This window comes from Grammomys surdaster, unplaced genomic scaffold (genome assembly GCF_004785775.1).
Source record: "Grammomys surdaster isolate TR1022 unplaced genomic scaffold, NIH_TR_1.0 64, whole genome shotgun sequence".
Lineage (NCBI taxonomy): Eukaryota > Metazoa > Chordata > Mammalia > Rodentia > Muridae > Grammomys > Grammomys surdaster.
The window spans coordinates 2,115,631-2,124,519 of NW_021604566.1; positions in this window are offsets into that span (position 1 = coordinate 2,115,631).

Consider the following 8,889-nt stretch of genomic DNA (forward strand, 5'->3'; position numbering starts at 1 on the left):
CTTTCTTTCTTTCTTTCTTTCTTTCTTTCTTTCTTTCTTTCTTTCTTTCTTTCTGTTATAACCTTCTAAGTTAGAAAGGAGTCCTTTATGCCTCGTCTAGCTTTACACCAAAACAAGAATGCAAACAGGAAAAATGTCAAGCATAAAAAAGGCCAAGATTCCATTTCTGCTCATTGCTTGGCTTAAGCTGCTTATACAAGATCCATTAGTTTGACTGATGCGAAGGGACAGTGATAACTGATGCACTGAAATTGTCCTGGATGCTTTCATCATAGACAAGACTCAAAGCTAAAGATGGAAATAAGCTTTATTTTAATTAATCATGAACAGATCATTAAAATGAAAGCAAGATATAGGAATTTTTACAGTGACAACTAATAGATCATACTTTGCATTTATACTATTTCCCATGTTATTAAAACATGTGCGAATATCAATACTGGTGATCAAACATAGGACTTGTCTATGAACCACTCCAAATGTTTGGCACATACATTTAAAAAGTTTTACCTTTACTATACAAGGCACTGAGTGATGGAAGGCATTTACTTCTCAAGGCATTAGCAGCAGGGGAAAATTGTGAGAAAAAAAATCAGTGCTGTACCCAGGGCATTTTCCTATGTATTTATGATGTAATTAATTAAGCCATCAAATAATAAATTCTTCTTCTTTCCCAGAATATTTTCTTGGTGGTATTTGACAATCATGCTAGAGTTATATAACGTTCTGAGTTGACTGAAGTATAAAAGAAACAAGTAAGTTTTTGAAATAAGATTAAATAACTACTTTTACATTCAAATAACCATCTACTCTGAGCGCTATTTGAGTCCATTTGCTTTGATTAATGGTAAACACCATTTGGCACGGTGTTTATCTGGTCAGACTGCTGGTGCTGTGCTTCACTTCTGAAGGGGCAGGTATTTGTTCTCTGAACTACTTTCACTTACAACTCATTAGGCTCTGAGATCCCATACTTCCTTATCTAGGATGTTCTCTTCTATATTGCATAAGGTTAATGCAAAACTACTTTGAATTTTATATGACATAGCAATTCTTGAATTGTTGACATAGCAAAACTTGAATTTTTAAATCAGACAAATTCTTCAGAAATTAAAAAAAATCAGAGGTTATCATATTTCCTCTGAAATGATGTTTAATACATCTTCAAGGAATCTGTTATGGTTTGAGTACAAAATGTCTCTCATACCAATTACATTTAAGTACTTGGACCCCAGCTGGTGACTATCTTAGAGAATCCATGTAAGCTTTGTAACATATAGCCAAGCTTGTAGAAGTGGGGAGACCTTGATGGATCAATAGCTACCTGTCATTCAGATGTGAGCTCTCAGTTCTTACCTACTGAGATGTAAAGGCTTTCTCCACATGCCCCCATGCTACAGTCTGAGAAATGAAACAAACCAAATCTTTCCTCTCTTAAGTTATTCTTCTCAAATATCCTTACACAGGAACAGAAACTTAAATAACATGGGGTCAAATGAGATGTTTCTCTTCTCTTAGTTGTACATGTGCATCAATTCATTTTCATTAAGTTGTAAACTGGACTTTAAAATACTACTGAGATATACCAGCACCAAAGAAACTCCATCTTCTTAGTGCTTCCCATAATGGGAAATGTCTCCCTGGCAGATTCTCAATTAAACAAAGCTAATGCTCACATGATTAAAATAGGGACTTCATGCCACATTTCTCTTAGGTTAGTTCACATGCTAATGTATAAGTTCTTTTATATCGTGTCCTAGTTTGCTTCTCTATTGCTGTGATAAAACCCTGACCAAAACCAACATGGGAAGGAAAGAGTTATTTCATATTACAAATTATCATCCATTATTAAGGGAAACCATGGAAGGAACTCAAGGGAGGAACCTGGAACCAGAAACTCAAGAGGAGAGCATGGGAGAATTCTGCTTACTGGCTTGTTTCTCATGGTTTGCTCAGGCAGCTTGCTTGTACAATTCAGTACCAACTTCCCAGGGACAGTATCTCCTAAAATATGCTGGGCCCTAATAGTGTCAATAATTAATCAATAGATTTCTCAGAGACATTCCCATAGACCAATCTGATAGAAGCAATAGAGGCTCAATTTCTCAATTGAGCCTTCCCTTCTCAGGTGTCTCTAGTTTATGCCAACTTGAAAAAAAATTAAGCAGCACAACATCTCCAATGAGAAGAAACCAGATATAGAGTTTTGAATTATAAGGAAAATAAATTCAGAGGTTACATAAATTCAGAGGCCCATTGTTTTTAATTAAAAACCATCCTGAGACTGCCAACTAATGCAATGCTAAAGGCATAGTACCATTTTCTACAAGTGTTTTGCATTTCAATAAGTGCAAAACATCAGATGCAAATGTCAAAATACACCCTTTCCTTCAACCAAGACATGAAGCCCATTCTTAACAAAGGTATCAGGGATAACTTATACAACAGTTTAGCAACAAGCTAGTCCTGTGAACTTTTTTTCTGTGACAGCTAAAAAGTTCAGTTACCAGCTGAGCAGCTCAGCGTTTGCCAAGGTGCAATAGAAATCATTAAGATGTTTAAGCATTTATGTTGGTTTGACTAAGAATGGCCACCATAGGTTAATAGATTTGAATGTTTGGTCAACAAGAAGGTGTGGCCTTGTTGTGAAAGACCCCGAGAAGGCCCCCCACTCAACCCACAGGAGATCACAGCCATCCAGTGACTCTCGAGACTCCAAACTTGATGTAATCAGCAAGAGGTATATTTCAATCCGAGTGCTGAGGCCGAGTCTTGTAACTCACGCAGGGGTAGAGGAGCTCAACCCCTAGCGAGGGGGGGTGTAGGATATTTAAAGGAAAAAAAACATAAACCAGAGGTGAAGGGGGGGTCTCTGGAAAATTCCAGCAGACAATACAACGGAAAGTCCCAACCCATTATTCAGCATATACAATTCAGCCAGCGTATGACAGCTGTAACAGGGTTCAAGAACCGGTCATAGCAGGAGGGAAACATCCTGTACATAAGAACTCAATCTTATTCAACCATATCTTGTACTTTGTGGTCAGCCAAGTTTCTGGAGCACAAAGCCCCTGAGCTAGCTGACCTGCTCTCCTGGCTCTATTTTACTGCTAGTCAGCTAGAAGTGAAAATCCTATTAACCCTTCAGTTGGAGGAATTATATTACTGGGGAGTGGGCTTCCAGATTTCAAATGCTTAAGCCAGGCCTCCTGTCTCTCTAATACTGCTTGGCTCCTTCTCCAGCACCATGTTTGCCTGCATGCTGCCATATTTCCCTCCATGATGATAACAGACTAAATATTTGAACCTGTAAGCCAGCCAATTAAATGTTTTCTTTATAGGAGCTTCTGTGGTCTTGGTGTTTTCACAGCAATAGAACATTTACTAAGACAGCATTCCTTAAGAGAAAGATCGATCATAACATTTTCTTAAATAATTTTCCCACCTTTAAATTAATCTCTGTGTATATATTGGCCAGTATGGTATGTTAATACTGTCACCTTGTGTTAGATAAAAAAATGCACAAGATGTGTTCCATGCTTCCAAGTGGCAGTAAATAGGCATGGACAAGACTAACACTTATACAGCTTTTAAGCATCTACCTGCATATATAGTGTAATATTAAATATTCTTATAAAGCCAACTTTGAAGAAAAAAGAAAACAAGAGCAAAGATATATTTTTAAATTGTAGAATTAATGATACCGGTTTTACTTTATCATTATTCACATGAATGTAAATGAATTAAATCTCTCAATCAATCAGAATTAGAGACTGAAAAAATGGATTTAATATATTCTGCATAAAAGCAAAAAGATGAAAGAGGACATATTATCAAAACAGTACTCAAATGGATAGAATGTCACAATAGTCCCTTAATGAAAACTAGAGTAGCTGTAATCATATTAAGTAAAAACACACAAAACGTTTGTTTCCTGGTGATAAAAGATGACATCTGTGGTAGTATCTATCGAGAAGACATAACATTTATGAACAGATCAACAAAATAAAACAAAGCCTATTCAATGGGAGGAAATAGTTGAAAATCATATCCAGAGGGCACAAAAATATTTACAACTCTATAGTAAAAAATATTAGTTTAAAATGGCCAAACCATTTAATAGACATTTCTCCAAAATAATAAGAAGATACACAAATATCAGCACTCCAAATGATGCATAGCACTTGTCATTATAGACATGAGTCAAACCATCAAAAGTCATGGAGCTAGAATCATGAATATAAAAAAGACAGAAAACAACAGAGCTATATAGCATTACTATATAGCCCAGAAAATGCTACTTTGGGTATATGTGCAAAAGTATTAAAAAAGGATATTCAAATAAAATTGCCCAATTGTCAGAAGTGCATATAATAACTAAAAGATTAAAACAACTAACTTTCTATTAACTTACAAATGTGATAAATAAAACATGATAAATTTATGTGATGAAACACTATGAAGTCAAGAAAAGGAATAAAATATTGATTCATGCTGTCACATAGATGCATCTTGAAAGGCTATGAAAGAAACTCTACACAAAAGATTGCTTGTTATATTAATACTGGTAATCCCATGTTCTTGAATGACCCATATCTCTATGCAATACGTTTGTTTGAGTCACTCATGAAAAAAAATAATCCCATGTTCTTGAATGACCCATATCTCTATACATTTGTTTGAGTCACTCATGGAAAAAAATGGTTTCAAAATACAAGCTGGGCATGGTTATAGATACCAGCAATCCTTGAATGCAAGGGACAGAAACAGGAGGCACAACATAAGTTGAAGACAAACCTGTTCCAAATAATAAGTTTAGGTCACCCAAGGCTACATAGTAAGAACCCTATGTAAACAATAAATAAACAATGCTTTCGAGGAAAATATCCGAGCAATGAAAAGCTGTAACTGTGGCAGGCAGACAAAAAATGTAGTATGTAGCAAATATTAACATACAACCAATAATATATTCCACAAATAATTTGCTGTGGTTATACAGAGAAAAGAAAGAATCCCAAGTCACCTGAGAAAGAGATTCTAAGAAAGGATTATTAAGATCCTTGACTACAATCTAGAGAGATGGCTCAGTGGTAAAGAGTGCATACTGCTCTTCCAAAGGATCTGAGTTCAGTTCCCAGAACCTACATCACAAACTTACCACTGCCTGGAACTCCAGACCTAGGGGAATTTGTGTTGATCTGAATGATAAATTTTCCTCATAGGCTTAAGGATTTGAGTGCTTGGCCCCAGTTGTTATCACTGTTTGGTGGGAGGTGGGGTTAGAAGTGTGGAAGAAGGCTACATAGTAGTCTCACTAGAGGAAGTATGTTACTGAGGACAGACTTTGCAAGTGAAAAATGCCTCACACTACTTCCAGTTTTTCCTCCTGCCTTCTCTCTTTTTGTGTTTGAGTTTCAAGATTGGAATGCCCTCTTCTAATCTCTTTATCTGCATTCACAAGCACATAGCTACACTGAGACACAGAAACACAGAAACACACACGGAGGGGGGGAGAGAGAGAGAGAGAGAGAGAGAGAGAGAGAGAGAGAGAGAGAGAGAGAGGGAGAGAGAGGGAGAGAGAGAGAGAGAGAGAGAGAGAGAGAGAGAGAGAGAGAGACTGAGACTTAGTCATTGTTCTATTGCTGTGAAGAGACACTGTAACCAGTCTCCTGGGGTCCAATACAATCACGGTGGGAGCAATGTCACATGAAGGAAGCCAGAGCAGCAGCTGAGAGCTACATCTTGATCTCAGGTCATGTCATAATTCAAAAATGCATTCAGTTTAACTTAAAATGTCCCCAAATTTTAACTCAGCCTTGACACTGTTTAAGAGTCCAGAGTTCAGAGTTCTGCAACTCATGGCAATCTTATCTTGTAACTGTAACCCTCTATAAAATAAAAATAAAAAAGTAGGTCACATATTTTTACCATACAATGACACATTATCATTACAAGAGAGAGAAGCAGGGATTTTTTTTAATTGATTTTTTACTTATTCACTTTACATCCCAGTCACTGCTCCTCTCCTGGTCACTTCCTCCCACAGTCCTTTGCCCATCCCCATCCTCTTCTCCTCTGAGCAAGTGGGTTTCCCCCTGGTTATCCTCCCACCCTGGCACTTCAAGTCTCTGAGAAGCTAGGTGTGAAGCAAAGATCTTAATAGGTCTCTTCCTATTATTTCTGACAAGAAAATGTTAAGATGTAAACAAATAGCAAACCTGGGAATGAAGTGTCACAGTAAAGCACTTGGCCAGCATGTGTATGACCCTAGATTTGGCTATGATCCATGAAAATCACACAAGAAAGACAAATAGTTTGTAAATAATATTTTCCATCAACAAAGACAGCCAACCTTCAGAATGGGGGAAATATTAGCCAATCACTGATCTGACTAAGGCTTAATATCCAGAAAGTACAAAAGGTTCATTGAAGTTAGTAACAACAACAACAAAACATTAAACATTGGCTATAGCTCTGAATCGCTCGCTCTCAAGAGAAGACATGCAAATAGCCAACAAGTGTCTTTGTAAATGCTTACAACCTGAATGTACATATTTTACTTGTTTAATCAGATTTTTTTAAAAAAAACTACTTTTTCACAGAACAAAGAACTTCTGATATTAGTTTTCTATTCTTTGAAGTTAAATTGTTCCTGATAAAACACTGTGTATGGAGATGTAACTAATTATGTACTATGAGCAGCATTTAGAAAATATTATAGAATGCAACCTTATTTCTATTCCACTCCCTTTCCATGTTACCGTCTTCCACCACCACCCTCCCTTCATGCTCTAGCCCACTGGCTCTGCTCCCCCTCATGCCTTACCCACATACTACTCCTCTGAGCATAGATTTCCTTGAAGAAGGCACTAGGGTTCAGTTGCCATAAACATCTCTTATCCAGCATAACATGTTACACAAAGAATATAGAGGTGCCTAATGTGTTCTTGCTGAATAAACTGAGAAGGGCTCATCTGATATTAAGAAAATAAGGAAGCTCTCTGCATGGCAGAAGGTGTAGCCGCAAAAGAGATAAGCTATGTTCAGATAAAAAGCTCCACATATTGCATTGTTATGACCATGATATCACCAACAAATAAACCACACCTCCCTGTGCAATGTTGCTGCTGGTCTTTAAAAGGTTGAGCTTATCTAGACTGACATTATGGCACATTGTAAATGAGACCCCACCTACCCCCTCATAGTTCTCTGTAGTCTGTTGTGATAGGAACAGCCTCCACCACACTCATACCCTTGTGATATGATGTGGCCTGTCTTCATGACTGGGTGTGACAAGCCTTCATCACTGTGTTGGAATAAGTCTTCTCAAACCATGAACCTAAAAACATTTTCCTCTGCTTCTGCCTGGCATTGTGTTGCAGTGTTGCATAATGGCTCATTTTATGTGTTGACTTGAGTGGTGGTCTGCTAAGTATACATTTAAAAAGTTCTGATGGGGGATGGAGAGATGTCTCAGGGGTTAAGAGGACTCATTGCTCTTCCAGAGAACCAAAGTTCAGTTATGAGCACTCACATAACAATTAGCTCAAAGGAATCAAACTCCTTCTGGCATCCGTGGGTACCTGCACATACATGGGATTTTTTTTTTTTTCCAAGAAGACTAAAGTTAACTCAAAGCCTTCTGGCTATGGTCTGCAACATCAACATTTTAACTTGCTTTAGCAGTCATTTGACTTTGCAGAATTTTAACACAGGTTGAGGTTTTTTCCTGCTCTGGGATTTTTAGTGTACAATAGAAATGCTTTCAGCTCACAGTTTGGAGCACTGGAGATCCAAGAGGGAGTGTGAGGCTAGCACTGATGATGGCCTTTGAGCCATGTCAGCTAAAGATGGAAAATAAAAGGGCATGAGGAGGGACTGAGGAAGCAAGAGACATCCAGATGCATGCTTACCACAGCAGACTCTTCCGGCAACTAAACGACTTCTGCCAAGGCTTCAACTCACCACACCAATTTGACCCCAAACCTCATAATGAATCATGCCTTTTCAGCCCCAACTTCTAGCTATACTGCATTGGAGGGTTAGATCTCCAATATAGTCCAGCCATAACATGTACCAGCCTGCTACTAGGTTATGGTTCTTAGATTTTAGGCAATATCTCATGGGAAATGTCAGGACTTGTTTAGAAATCATTCTTATGAATACTGTATGGGAGTCAATTCAAATATTTTCTTCTGCTCACCTTGAATCAACACCTAGCTAGAAACAACCCACATAGCTGATAAGGAACACAAACACTTATCTGAGTTCTAAAATAATCAAAAACAAAAGTAGAAGAAAAATATATCAAGCCTAAAAAATTGATAAGATCTTCAAGATATTATTTTATTATGGAAAAGGGAAAAACTAAGAGAAGATATTCTAGCAAAATTAGCAAAAACATGAAAACTAAACAAAGAAACCAAACAATCCCCAAAACAAAACAGAAAATCAAACAACTCATCTATTAGAAGAACAATTCAATAGTCCATTAATTCCTAAAGTAAGAGCAAGAAGGAAATTATTCACATCACAAACTTTTTGTACATCTCACCTGTCATTTTGTTATATCTGTGGATTGAATATAGAACTGGATATAAAATGAAGCTTGTATCTCAACAGAGCAAGTCTAATCTGGCAAAGCTCATCAGTGGTTTCCTGGGCTGGGACCTGGTGGTGGGAGATAAGTGAGGGGAGCCAACATTACTAACCCTACCTCATGACTCACACATTTGACAATACCCTCTGCTTTCATCATTTAGAAGAAGTGCATCTTTTTTTAAGTTATGCTTCCCAGAAAATCACCAACCAAACAAAGAGAGCATATTTCATAAAATGTATTTGTTACTTAAAACAAGTTATATTGCTCTGTTACTTTTGAAAGTCACC